At 41.1% G+C, this 14,730-nt stretch overlaps 1 protein-coding gene across 1 annotated transcript in view; it reads left to right on the top strand.

Annotated features, from left to right (window-relative positions):
* LOC124272352 (vascular endothelial growth factor receptor kdr-like) overlaps positions 1 to 14,730 on the top strand; it is a 462,777-nt gene that overhangs the window by 359,809 nt on the left and 88,238 nt on the right. The window lies entirely within an intron of this gene.

The following is a 14,730-nucleotide window of genomic DNA, read 5'->3' as shown; positions in this document are numbered from 1 at the left end:
AATCAGTGAATGCTGAATCAGCTGCACCGTCTCATGGGAAAGAGAAACAAATACCCGACCAGGTTCTCGTAGGTACCTATATCAGCCGAGAGAACACGAAGGAGACACTCGGAAACGAGCCACCGACCCGACATGGTCGGTCAAAACTTACAACGTGTTTAAAGTGGACATCAAAGACGACGAACCGAACTTGTACTATTTGGAGGATGGGCCGCCGAGACCTTTCGTCAGAGAGGAATTATTGGTCATACCTCACGACACAACGTTACCACCCAAAAAATAAAATTGCTAAGAATTTGCTAAGCATTTGCTAAACTAAAACACTCGAGTTTGGTGTGTTTCGTTTCGGCTAGTTGTTTTTTCACTCGTTCCCGTTCTAGTTTGCTCATCATGTCGTTTTCTCTTAAACATTCCTCAAACGAATCCCTGTCCTTGCAGTGAAATAAGGCAACCCATCGCGTCTGTTCCCTGAGGTCTTTCAACACCGAGTTGAATTTCTGCATTAGCACCCAAACGCTGTGCTTTGCGTGTAGGCCAGAAAACGCTAAATACGATAGCATGTCTCTCTTTTTTGTTATCTCTTTATTAGCGCGCTGCAGTCGTCCAGGATAAACAGCATCGACGCCCCTTTAAATTTGTTGTGATAAGCTTTCAACCAATCCTGCAGACGTGTTCCTGGGTCGACTTTGTGCATGTCCGGGTCCGTCATCACCCAAGATTTTTCCGTGTACGTTTTGTTGATGTGCAGAGTAGGGCACATGATAACGATGTTATTGAAGGTATCCCGGTAGTATCCCTCCAGCATATTCAGCACGACAACGGTCTTCCCACTGCCAGTCTGGCCTCACACTATAGCGCAGTGCGGATCGCGAGGTAGATCAATAAACTGCCTGCACGAATCTTCCATTGTCAATATTAAGTTGCGCATCCATAATCACGTACAAATATAATTTTAATTTGCCTGCGGTTTGAGCCTTCTTGGTGATCCCCTCGCTGCCATTGTCAATGCGGCTGCCGCTGCCGTGTAGCCTGTCGTCATCCATGGATCGCATGTCCAACCACAGCCCATACTTGGTGGTCAGGTATTCCCCGATCTGCACAGAGGATAGATCCAGGTCCTTGGCAATGTTGACTTCCGGTGGGTGTCGTGGTAGCTTTTTTATCTCATCCCATTGTTGGTATGCCCTCATGCCTTGGCTGAACAGTTGGTTGGGCACGCCCTCGATGGTCACTTCCACTTTCGTGATTTCGGGGTTGAAAAACTTTTCACTGTCTCTTTCGAATGGTACGTATTCCTCCACTGGAATGATCAAGATGCCTTTCATCGATCGCACCGGCACGTTCAAGCTGATGTTCCACAACGTGTCGCTCTTGTCCCGTACTATCGTTCTATGTCACAGTATGCGATCGTACAGGATGGACAGCTTCCCCGAGTACTGGTTTCGAATCTGCCGGGCCAGCTCCGAACTCGTGACCATGTCGAACTCCAGAGAGATGTTGTCGATGGCGTAACTGGCCTCATCACCGTTCGGCGTATGCACGACTTTGCTGTAGTCGTTAAACGTGAGTTCGTATTCCAGCCGATTGCCAACCGCAGCCTGGTAAAACGGCGAATGTCCCGTAAGCAACTCGAAGTCGAGCGCAACGCAAAACCTGTTCCCGTACGCTCCGGCGATGGCTTTTTCACCAGCCGGGGTCTTGTTGAGATGGTCTTGCGTGAAGCCGTACCCCACACGCAACTGGGTTGATTTACAGTTCTGTGAACAGATGCCTTGGTACACATCGTTATCGCATTCGCCCTTGCTTTTCCAGAGATCCATGTAACAGTAAAACATGTCGCTGTCGTCTATACTCAACACCTCGTTGCCGCTGATTTTGATGGTGGTTTGCTTGACGATGGCAAGACCAATGTTCCGCACGAGCTCGCGTTTGTCGTTGTCGGAAGTCAACGCGATGTTAAACGCAAGTTGAACCGTTCCGGGAACGATATAGTCATTTTCGCCCAGGTTGGGGAATCGAACCAACAGCGTTTGGTTTTGACCGACTGAGGCACGGTTTTGACGCTGAGAGGCTCTCTTAATCTTCGGAAAGGATCTAACTTTGTCCCGTATGACATTGTTATATACATGAAATATATAAGTTTAATATAATTAATATAATGGATATTCCGATGGATGATTTGGGTGGTGCGCTCGATGATTGGGTTTACGATGAAGATACCTCATTCATGGGCGACACCGTTAGCAACGAACTTTGAAAGCAGACCGTAGACGAATATTACAACACATTGAGGCGAGATAAAAATTACGTCGAACCTTTTGGACGAGACTATTGCAAGTTCAAAATTGACAACAAAGGGACGCTGCGATTGAAAGCTCATCCAGAGATCGATCTCATGAGCAAACACACGAGAAAACCGCTTGCCTTGTCTACGCTAGCCAGTCGTCATGGGGGGCAACTGATCCGCGATGAATTAAACATGCGAGATTACGGCGCAGCACAACCCAAACAAATTCCATGCAAAATGTCAGGGAGCTCAGCAATGCCGGAGACACCAAAGGAACGTCGGACAACATCGAAAAACTGTTAGACACATACTGGAATGAGCCTTTGCCGGGTTTCGAATTTCCTGTTCGAGAACTGCAAGGGCTAGACAAGGCCTTGCGAACCGTTCGTGGAGAACTCGTGAACAACATGGGGAAACTGAACGAAATCGATGAGCACATCGCTCGCGAGAAAATAAAACTCAGTCAGGTCCAAAACGAGTCTCTGAAAACCATCATCGAAAAACGGTAGCGCGACTTACAAGACGATAGAGACAGACTCGATTGGAATCCGCTTCCTCAAATCGAGAACGACTCTGATCTCAGATCAGCCGCGTGCGGGAACCATCGATCGAGTCCATCGATCGAGACACCACGTTGGCCGACAGCATCAGAATTTTGTTCCAAGAGCAAGGGATCACCATCGCCAGCATTCTTACAGCATTGGGCTTCATCATATCAACCCTGGTCCTAGCGTTGACAGGCGGCAGTCGCATACCAACACCAACACCTTCACCAAGCGGTGGTGTCAGAGATTGGGTAAAAAAAAACTCAGGGGAAGCCCTGGCTAAACTCGCCGGTAAAGCCGCAGAAGCGCTTCCGGGAATCTTGGGTAGCATCGTCTCGTGGTTACTGAGTACGGTGTCGAAAACTGTCACGTGGCTCGGTCAAAACCTGTGCGCGTTCATCATCGCCGTGGCCCGGCTGGTGTACGAGGCCGCTTAGGAATTTTTAACCAAATGAGGCAAAGTCCAACCGCGATCCCGCCAACCACTAGCGCTGTTTTACAATCGAGGTGTTCTTTATTTTCAGCCACCTTGTGTGGTGGAAGGGGCTGTTGGGTTACGGGTCGAACCCTTGGCTCCGGGGATGACGCCACTATACCCGTTTCACCGGTATTCACCGTGGGTGTGACATTTAAGACGTTGATACACACGGGTTGATACACAACTTTTGATCGGTGGTGGCGATGACTATTTCGTTGTTGTAACACACCACTTTATGGATTCTCAGTTGCATGTCGCTCGGGGCCATGTACAGTCCCACTCTGAACATGTAGTCGACTTTCGACTGGGCATATTCCAACACGTTTTGGTAGTGTTGGATAGCACTCGGTAGATCAACTGGAGCATTGATAGCATCCTCAATGTTTGACACGAACTGTTTCTGCGCGTCGTAAGCCGTCCCTTTACCCTGGATGACGGAACGCGTTTGCGTCTGCGCTCCCAGCAGCGCCCACACACGCATTACATTCGAATTGAGTCGTTCAAGCGTTCGGTGCCGGCACGAGTGAACCCTCTCGACGTGTCCAGCATGAACATTTTCCAATCGTCCAGGGAGTCTTTGGACTGCTCCACTTTCTGGACGGTGAAAGCCACACCACCTTTAAAGTTCATACGATCATCTCGCCATTCATTACTCGACAAAGCAAAGTCCTGACGTAGTAAATCTCGTTTCAGTAAATCATCACTTACTTCTTTCACCGATCGCACCCCATCATATGGAATACCAAACCCGTGATTCGGACCCGGCAAACGCCAATCCGTGTTCGGATCGATTTCGAATTCATTGCAAATTCTTTCGTATTCCCGTCGATCGTACGGGTTGTTTACTGCATCCCATGCTTTGTCCTGTGGAAGCTGAGCACTGATTTCTTTGAGGATACACCTGATTTGGTAGTACACGTGAAATGTGAACACAGCCTGACTCAGCGGACCACGCCGAGTGTCGCTCAACGCCACACTGCACCCCGCTGTAGCGCACCACACGGCAAAATTAAATTGATTCTGCCAGAACTGCATCGGGTTGTTAAACCAAGCGTGGACCGTCTTAACGTTCGTCACCGAAAATCTGTAATTTTTAAACACATGGATAAATGGTGCTTTGAAATGCAACCCATCTGCAACCACGATCTTCATGTGTGTGAAATTGGAAGTATCGCTTTTAGAATAAAACACTCCCGGTTTGTACATGTTGAATTGTTATATAATATATAATATTTACTTCCAATATGTACGTGACGCTTCCGGGAATAACAAGCGATGAGACCGTTCAACTGCTGCACACGATCGATAACAGGAGTCAGCTTGAAGTCGCTCTCTGCGACATCACCTACTACCCGCGATGGACCAACATCAACAGCAAAAACAACAGGCTGTTCATCAATCGTTTTCGTCACGGTAGTACAAGAAATTAGCCCGAGGCACCATCTCGGAATTAAAAGTATCTGTTATATAGAATAAAACATAATCCTGTGAATATAGGATACGCACTGCGCATACGATAATGACTAGCGCTCAAGGTCCCGGAATGCGTTTGAAAAAATACGTTAATATAGCGGTCTCCGACCTCGGGGACACGCACGGATTTGACGAACCAGGAATAGACAGTAAACTGTACACCTGGCAACTGAAAAGCAATTTTTACAAACACGTCGAAGTCCCCGCCGTCGGTGGATCTGGTAGTAACTTAGACGATATCGTCGATACATCAAGAGCTGTCAGCAACGGCAAGGATGAATGGATGATATACCCAGCGTTCAGCGGCAAGCTGTTCAACTTAAATGACGTCGAGACCACGGTCGTCGATCGAAACTAGCAGTATGCCCTCATCTTCACCGACGACAACAAATGGATTTTAACACAATGTCGAGTCGAATGGTTTCTCAACATCACGCTCGGCTCTCCCTATGTGTTCACGGAAAACAAAGACCACTACCTAAACAAAGTCGTGAACAACGGAACCCTGCTCGTGGCTTACATCCCGACGCATAGGCGCAGTGTAATCATCAGCCCTCTCTTGACTATGGCAGCCCACATGCTATCGAGTAAACCCGGGGAGCAAAACGTGGGGTTGGAAATGGTGTCTGAATTCGACGGCGTCAAAAAAACATCCTGGAAAATCTACCGGATAATTCCACGCTGGTCATCCAAGTCTACCTCGATGAACCATCATCACCAGTCAAAACCGTGAAAGGAATCAAACTCCGGTGGACCAAACAACAACAGTACCACGTTTGCTCTGTTTACGTGCGGGTGAACATCGATTCCCACACCAGTCCGCAGGGAGTCACCGTTACAGTGGAAGACACGATATCACTCACCAAAATTTTCCTACCCGACAACATACATCTCATGGGGTTGAAGTGCACACCTGAGAAATTATCAGAAAAACAATTGGAAACTATTTTATAACATTTTATATAGACAAAGAATCATCATCCCAACATCACGCTTAGCGATCTAAGAGACACGGAGGGGTTCGATCAGGCCGGCGAAGAAAACGCCTTGTACGTCCTGCGTTTAAAAGACGTGTATGAGCGGGTGTCGTTAGCAGACTTTAAAGAGCCCGAATGGTTGATCAACATGACCCTCACCGCACCTTACATCTCTTTAAACAAAAATAGGTATGTCTCCGAAATTAGGAACAAAGGTATCTTGCTCACGTCTTTCATTCCGAATTCTGATGATGTAAACATTCTACGAACACTGGATATGGGCAACGTGTTAGATTCAAATGGGGAGTCATATTTACCCGATTACCAGTCGCATTTTATTACTATGGGACCAAACTCCACACTCGTAATAGAAATCTTTCTCGGAGAGGTTCGTTATGGTTCAGAACGACAACTTTTACCTGGGTTGACAATACACTGGGAAAGTAAACACTATTACCAACGTTGCCGTATCGTCATAGAATGGGGACCGGAACCCTCACTGATATCACCACCCTTAGTAAACCTCTATGGGGTTCGTGTAGACCAAGATTTACCTATTATAGTCTCACCTATTTACGTGTACAATAATCTAAACCTTATACGCCTCAAATACATTAATAAGAATTTAACGAAAAACCAATTAAAAAATATCTTATAAAATATATTATACACACAGGATGGGGCTGTACCCAGTCATAGAAGAAGTAGCAAAAACAATGGAAAACGTAGATGGGTTTCGGTTGAGGCAGTTATGCGACGTAAAACGCGAACTAGAACAAGATCGCGATATACGGGCGTCATTAAGTAAGAAATACCATAAAGCTTTCAATTTCATGGATGGGGCTGATACCACCCTTATGGCAACCAGCATGGGATTAGGAGCAGTAGGTGGCGGCTTGTTGACCACCATCGTAACCGCACCCATAGTGCTGGGCATTGAAATAACAGCTGGGGTATCAGGGTTGGCGGGGTTGGTGTTTAAGTTTGCATCCCGCAGATTACATTGTAAAGCATTGAAACACGACGAAATCAGAATTCTGGCTGAAGCAAAGTTAAACACAATAGACGACCATATTCCACCGCACTCACTGACAATAAAATCTCAGAGGAAGAATTTCGTTTGGTCCTCTCTGAACTCGCAAAATATCACAGAATGAAACAAGAGATTCGGTCCAAGTCTCGTAAAAGCACTGCCATCAGTGAAGACGAGAGAAAAAAAAGTACATAGAACAAAGGATACAACAAGCCCAACAAGCTTTCATTAAGAAAACCAAAGAAATCATAGGAGATTCACATTAAATTGTTTCGCTGAGATCAACATTGTATAGTTTATTGATGTGAAAATTTATTGCTACACTTACCTCCCTGTCGAGTGATCACAATAGTGCACGTGACCAGGAAAGTGCCGATTCGCTGTCATAGTGACCAGGAAGTTGGCTGGGGATTCAAAAGTGGTATGCACACTAGCGGAGAGAGATAAGGGCCTGACAAAAGCTTTATTTATGAAATAAAGCTTTACAGAGTCTTTTGTTGGAAGTGATCTCGTACCCCCTGTTGTGTATACTACTGACTATGTTTAATAGGACATGCCTGTGTAGCCAAAATATAGCTCATTCCAATTTTGTCAAAAGTGTCCTTAATACATGCAATCCATTTATAACCAGATGTGTTACTAGCTGTATCATTATAGAGTAATTTATAAACTAGGAGAGAAAATTTAGAAGCCTTTCCTGAAATAAGTTTTCCCCAAAAAAGTAGCATTCGCGATTTCATTTCAATCTCCAGCGGACATCTCCCCAGTTCCCCATAAACCATGAATGAGGGGGTGCTTTTTCTTAATGACAGTAGTTCCTTTAGAAAATTTAAATGAATATTTTCTACTCAAGAATTAATACAAAACCCCACAATTCACACCCATAAAGAAGAACAGGGGCAACTAAGCAATTGAATAATCGTAACTGACAATGACAAGACAATTTAAGTAATCTACCTTTGCTTAAAACACAATGCATAGTGTTGGTGGCCTTCTCAGCAAGATTCTTTTTAATTAAGGTAAATGTATTATTGCTTTGCATTGTGATTCCTAGGTATTTATAATAAGGCACGTTCTCTAGAATGTGATTTCTAATTTTGAATCAGTATTTGTAGTCTTTTTTGGAACCACAAAAAATAAGTATATTTGTTTTGGATACATTTATTATTAAGTCTCCATGTTTTACAGTATTTATCAAAGCATTCTAACATATGTTGTAAATCATTTGGGGCTGAAGCTAGTAGCACGGTGTAGGCATACAACAAAACAAACAGATTTATCATAGTTTCTAATCTGTTGTTAAAATCATTAGGATGTAATTCGACTCCTTTGCAGTTGTCATTTTTGTAGATTATATTCAAGGTCATTCAGACGTACATGGGAAGAAACTGGTGTTCTCTCCATTACATGATACACAAGATTTGATATTTTGATACATGCTATGAATAACTTTAAAGCATTTTCTGGTTATGTTGTTTGATATCAATTTTTGCCATAGTCCCATCCGCCAAACAGTATCAAAGGCTTTTTGGAAGTCAATGAAAGCACAATATAATTTCTTTTTTCTAATTTTTAGCTATTCCGAAAGGTGATAAATTGTAAAAATATGATCCATTGTAGAATACCCTTTTCTAAATCCAGCTTGTGCTTCAGATAATATTGTATTAGTGTTTAGGAATTTTGTAAGGCGATTATTTATAATAGATGAAAATAATTTCCCAAGGCAGCTCAAAAGTGTAATGGGCCTGTAATTTTCTGGTTTATTTGAACCACCCTTTGGTTTATAGATAGGCATTATTACTCCATTTAACCAACTTTCTGGGAAACTCCCTGTGTCTAAAACCGTGTTAAAAGGTTTTACATAAATATTGAAAAATATATCAATGGTGGAGGAAATATACTCATTTATGACATCATCCAGCCCAGCAGCTTTATTATTCTTCAGTTTTGCAACAGAGGCAATAATTTCTTTCTTTGTTATGGTACCATTTTAATATCGAAGTTGTTAATGGAGTTAATGTCTAAATCAACATTTCCTGGCCCTTTATTTAATAGTGAAAAAGTCAAAAAGTAATTGTTTATCCAGAAGCTTTGTTATGTCCCCATTTTTACCTTTTAATAGTTTCCAAAATGAACGAGAATCCGACTTTTCTATTTTAATAAATTTATCGTGAAGGTTTTTGGTTTGTATTCTTTACTGGCATTTATTAGCCGTTTTCTATTTGAAAGACTGCGGTAGGTTTGAACACCTTTAGGGCCTCAAAATATTTTCTTCGGAATATTTTGCATTGTTTTCCGAAAAATGCCTATTTTTTCTCTTTTTAGGAATACAGTTCTTAACTTTTCTCGTTTTAACAAACCCAAATACTTTGCCGGCTGTGGCGACAAGTACATTGGATTGTATAGTATTGTATCATTTACTCGGAGATAACATCAAGTAGATTGTTTGGGGAATTTAAACCATTAACAATAGAGTCGACTGTGTCTCAATCAATGGCATCTACATAATCATTAACAAGTGTGTTTTGTTCCATTTACGAATGTGGCTTACATGAAGACGTCAGACGTCAGACGTGGTATGCGACGCCATTCGTCCTTCTTGGTCTGTCCTGTGTCTGGCCCGTGTGCCTGTAAAGTTGCAGCAGTCTAGAGACTGCTACACGGATGCAGCCGAAGGTTCTTGTAACGTTGGAGTTTGTCGACCTTATCTGGAGCATACCTTTGGCACTCTCAAGTTCAACTGACGATAGTCGTGGCATATCTGTGGTGATCGTTTTCAAACTGCATGTGTAACCTGTCCACACACTAACTTTTATACCCTTAGTGCATGTGCAACTCTGACAGGCCCAAAATCATAGTTTATACAACTGACAACTATTTATCAATGAAACATTTCCCCTGGAACTTCATGCCGAGCAGCTGGATGTCCGACGGTGCCACCGGCAAGAGACGAAAAGCTTACTTGATATCTAATTTTGTATGCTCAACTGCCATGAAAACAATCTGTCCCCTGTCACACATGCCTCAACTGAAGTTTCTACAAACCTCGGTACATGTGCGCTGTTGAGGGTATCTGTGACTTCATGTCACTAAATTCCCATCGGTGGATTTTGTTCTTTACAGCCTGTCTTAGGTGGAAACTTATGGTCTCCGCCCGGAAACTAAGTTGCAGATTTGGCAGCATGTCAGCGTTAACAAGTGTATTGGGATTTGGGAGGGGTTGACTGTGAATGATCGGCTGTGGCGTGGGGGAGTGACCCGAGATTGCTGCAACTCAACAGATGACTGGTTACTGCGTGGAATCAACAAATCAAGCCATATATTTACATGACTAAAGGGAGACATACCTTGTGCATTGAATGACGGGGCCAGCGGAGAGATGAACTTTGGCTCCAGCAGGGTTGTGGTCGTGTTGTGTTGAGGGTGTTGGTTGCTGCAGCTGGGGGAACCTCCGGCTGTGGGGCCTGACTGGCCTGAGAGCCGAGCTCCTGGGCCAACACCATTTGATTAATATTAATTACACGATGGTGTTTGTAATAGATACTCCATATAGCTAAATCCTTACTCCAAAATGGATTGTCAACCATTGGGTGTTTATCAATATGTGCGCCAAGAAGAAATATCTTATAGAACGAAAAAAAAACTTGGATTATGAGTTGATGTTTTATTTTAATATCTTCTGAGGCAAGACAGTTTTAATGCATTTATAAAGTTTCTCATAACTGTCATTCTCAGTCAAACTGATTGATAAATTCTTTTGGGGGTGATAGAAGAACAGAAAAAATATAGTGCCAATATTGTCAAAACTGTAATTTTCCCTGTAGTGTTAATTTCCTCTTTTTCCAACTTTCAAAAATTCTGTTAATTGTTTCTAGTCATTTTCTAGTATTAATTTCCAATAAATCTTCCACATTAGGATTGATATATATGCCAAGAATGTTAAAATCATCTTCATGCCATTCTAGAATATTTTCTGGGCGCAGTATTACTTTGCTTCCAAATTTAGAGCCTATCCAGATTGATTTAGTTTTCTCTACATTTATCTTAAGTCCAGACATTCTGTAAAAGAATTGTAAAGTTTCTAAAGCTGCTTTCAAATTTTCTCCAGATCCAACTAAGTGTGATTGAGTATCATCTGCATATTGTGCCAAGTTATATTCCTCATTGTCAAATTTTATATCTTTGATTCCTTTATTATCCCTTATCATGATACCAAGGATTTCAGATACCAGAATGAATAGATACGGAGAAACTGGGTCTACTTGTCTACAGCCACATTCACTATGAAAGAAAGAGGAGAGGGATTACACAAGAGGGGGCATTTTGCATCAATATATTTATCCATTTAATAATGTTGGACCAAAGCAAATTTTCTGAGATCTTTGAGAATAAATGAGAATATAACTTTGTGTCAAAAGCTTTTTCGAAGTCAATCAAAATCAAAAGGCCTGGATTATTTTTTATTTTTCAGTTCATATAGAATATTTTACATTAGTCTGACATGATCGCTTATGCATCTACCAGGTAAAAATCCTGTCTGATCAGTATGTATCAGTATGCCGAGTGTTTCAGTCTATGCTACACAGGAACTTATCATTTTACATAAGGTTTTTATTAGTGAAATCGGACGCTAATTTTTCATATATCTTCTGTCTTTGTTTTGTTTTGAATTCCAGATAATTACACCTCTATTAATAACTGGTCTTTCTCAAAAACGTCATGATCATATTTGTAAATCCAAAATTTAAGATCTTGCCAAAACCACTTAAAATTTTCATCTGGTAAGTCATCTAGTCCAGGGGCTCGTTTCACAAAGCCCTCTTATACCGGTACGACCTCGTAAAGTAGTTCGTAGACCACCTCTTATTTTTTTACCCCGTTTCACAAAGACCTCTTATATTTACACTGTGCCGTAAACAGCCCAAAAGTTAGGACCCAGAATGACCTGTTGTAAATGCTTTAGGAGGTCGTAAACACTAGAAAGATGGCGTCAACGATTATGGCACTGCAAGTGATTAAAACAAAGAAGACCTGAGAAATTTTGAGACAGGTCAAACGTGCTCGACACTCTGGATGATATTGACATGATGTCGAGATATTGTTCCCAACTGAACAAACCTACAAGGCGTTCACATGCTATTCCGACCTCCTTGCAAGTGTTGTGTACACTGAGGTATTTGGTAAAGGGGGTTTCCTTTTCGAGGTGAAGGTCAGTTGAAAAAGAGTAAACACCATCGCCCTATCCTTCTGATAACACTTTAAGTACCGGGAATTCCCATATTTAGGCCCTCGCGAAATTTAGCTCATGGGCTAAAATACAAGATTTTTTTCTGTACTTAAGCCCATGGGCTTAAATTTGGATTTAATAGGTTGGTGTTTAGAGTGGCGCCCCTTTTCAAACGCATGGTGAACCTCGACGTTTTCATCTTTAGTAGTGCCTCTAGAGGTTATCACGTTTAAAGAACATCATGACACCGCTTACAGGGTAGTTATTAGTGACAGAAATTGATCATCTTAACCCCTATGATGTGCATGCAGTTGCAGTTAAACTGAACCTTGTGGTCATTCAGTTTTGAATTTATAGACCAGTTTCCTGATAAAGAGTTTTTAAAAACCCGATTCTTTTTATTTTATCAATATATTGCGCATTTTCGAATTTAAGCCCTAAGCTTAAATATGGTTTAAATATTTCATCACTAGAACAGTGATTTTCCGTATTTAAGCCCAGGGCTTAAATACGAGAATTCCCGGTACTATGACGTATATTTTGCGTATCGTTCAGATATTTTTTTTCATGAAACCAATTTCAGTACCTACATTTAGCCTTGTTTAATATCATATCATACGTGGATATAGGGTATACATTTTTATTCTTTGAAAGTTTTTGATTGTTTGAATAAAAGTTGCAAAAGAAATTGACTCATTTAGAAAATCACACCATATTTTAAACCTTTACACCAGTGTTAGTAGATTAAGCGTAGCCATAACTACAACATGCACTTTAGTTCCTATAGTGTGCAATATTCAATACATTGGGACTAATATTGCAGTTTCATATGAACAAGTTAATGGACAACGATTTAATTCAAACCTCGTCACGATATGGCTGAAATATTGCCGATGTGACGTTAAATAATAACTCACTCACTAATTCAAACCTTGTAAGTAAAACTGATAATATTAGTGGAAATGACTTATACATTTTATCTTGTAATTTTCAATGGAATTTAGTGACAAAATCCAAAATAATTCATTTATTGATATCTTTTTTACGATAAGATAACCTGTACATTGAATTAAAAACATAACATTTGCATTGTTATTCAAACTGTATGTCTATTTTGAAATACTTTGGGAATAACAGATAAGCAGGTGCCCGTTCGGTCTCGCTTTATGCGTTGCTATGCAACAAAGTACCTCTTATACAATGTACGACATGGATTTAGGACCACGTCGTACGACATGGATATTACATCTTTGTGAAACGGTCGTAAAGGAGGTCGGAAGAGGGTCGTAAACAAGGTCGCATGGTCTACGACCTCCTGAATTTAGGAGGCTTTTTGTGAAACGCGGGCCTGGATTCTTATTATTCTTCATAGCCTTTACTGTTTCTGATAGCTCCTTCACTTCTATTGGTTTATCCAAATTATAAGCAAAAGAGCTGCTAAGAGAAGGGGAGTTAATATTGTCTAAAGTTTGTGTTTCTCAATTGTTATTATCATCATAAAATAGTTTATGATAAAATTTATCTTGTTCATTACAATAGCCCTAATAATTTCTATTTTCTAAAAGACAAAAATATTTGGTTGTTTTTCGCCCTCATCGCACCACTAGATTCTGCTTCATATTGGTGTACCATTTTCTTCTTCTTCTTTTATTTTTTCAAGTTCTCGGGTATCTTTAGATAATTTTGCAAGCATTTCTTCATTGACAGTTTGATAGTTTTCCCTAATTTCTTCTTGTAATATTTGAATAAATTTTCTAGCTGTTTGGTTTTTGCAGTTTTCCTTTTCTTCAAATAAGATCAAAATGAGATGGATTTACCTCTTAATTTCATGAGAAAAGACCCCCAAAAGAGTTCAGCAGATATGCTTAATTTAAGACTGAGGTTGTCACTATCTCTTGTATGAATATTTTCTAAAGCATATTCTTCTATAGTTTCATCTAATATTTCCATCACTAGTTTGTTATAACCTGTGCTGTATAGAAAGTATTCAGTTTCCAGTATCCCCTTCCCTTCTCTTTAATGTGAACATTAGAAAAGGATAATAAAATAGCAGAGTGGTCTGATGTATATCTTGGCAATATGGATGAGTCAATAGTTATATTTGAAATATCTTCGGACACTAGAAAAAAGTCTAATCGTGACTGTTGTCTGGGGATATTTTTCACCAAGTGAATTTTTTAATATCAGGGTTTCTTTTTCTCAAGTTGTTTGTGTCAATATTTTTAAGACAATTTGCCTAGCTTTTGGATTATTTATGTATTTATAGTTCTCAAGATTTTAAATGTGCAGTTACATCCAGGCAAGGAAGACATGGGTTAGCCTTAAACGGTTTCACATGTTTTGTTAGACTGTTATTTGTAAGCAGTATCCTCTGGTTTGGGTTTTCCGACAATTAGGAATTTCTGTTGTTTTCTGGATTTTTGCAGGAAAAATTTGAAAACCGATCATGAACGTATTAATCAGTTTGTAACTTAAAGGGCCACTGATCCAGAGTGATTAATGTTTCTCGCCAACGGTTTAATTACGAAACCAAGCTGCAGGCATGTCGGTACCTACTCACGTGACCGTGTCGGGCACGGGGACTGGGCTACTGTCCACCTTGGCAGAATTTCTTCAACCTAAACAATGAGACCTAAACAGGAAGGGTGGATGCCCGTTATTTGAAAATATTCCTGGTAGTTCTTGTCTGACTGTAATAAAGAATCCCAGC

The sequence above is a fragment of the Haliotis rubra genome, unplaced genomic scaffold, assembly GCF_003918875.1.
Source record: "Haliotis rubra isolate DU_JTF1 unplaced genomic scaffold, ASM391887v1 Scf169, whole genome shotgun sequence".
Classification (NCBI taxonomy): domain Eukaryota; kingdom Metazoa; phylum Mollusca; class Gastropoda; order Lepetellida; family Haliotidae; genus Haliotis; species Haliotis rubra.
The sequence above is the reverse complement of the archived record's forward strand: the minus strand, read 5'-3'. Positions and strand labels throughout refer to the sequence as shown.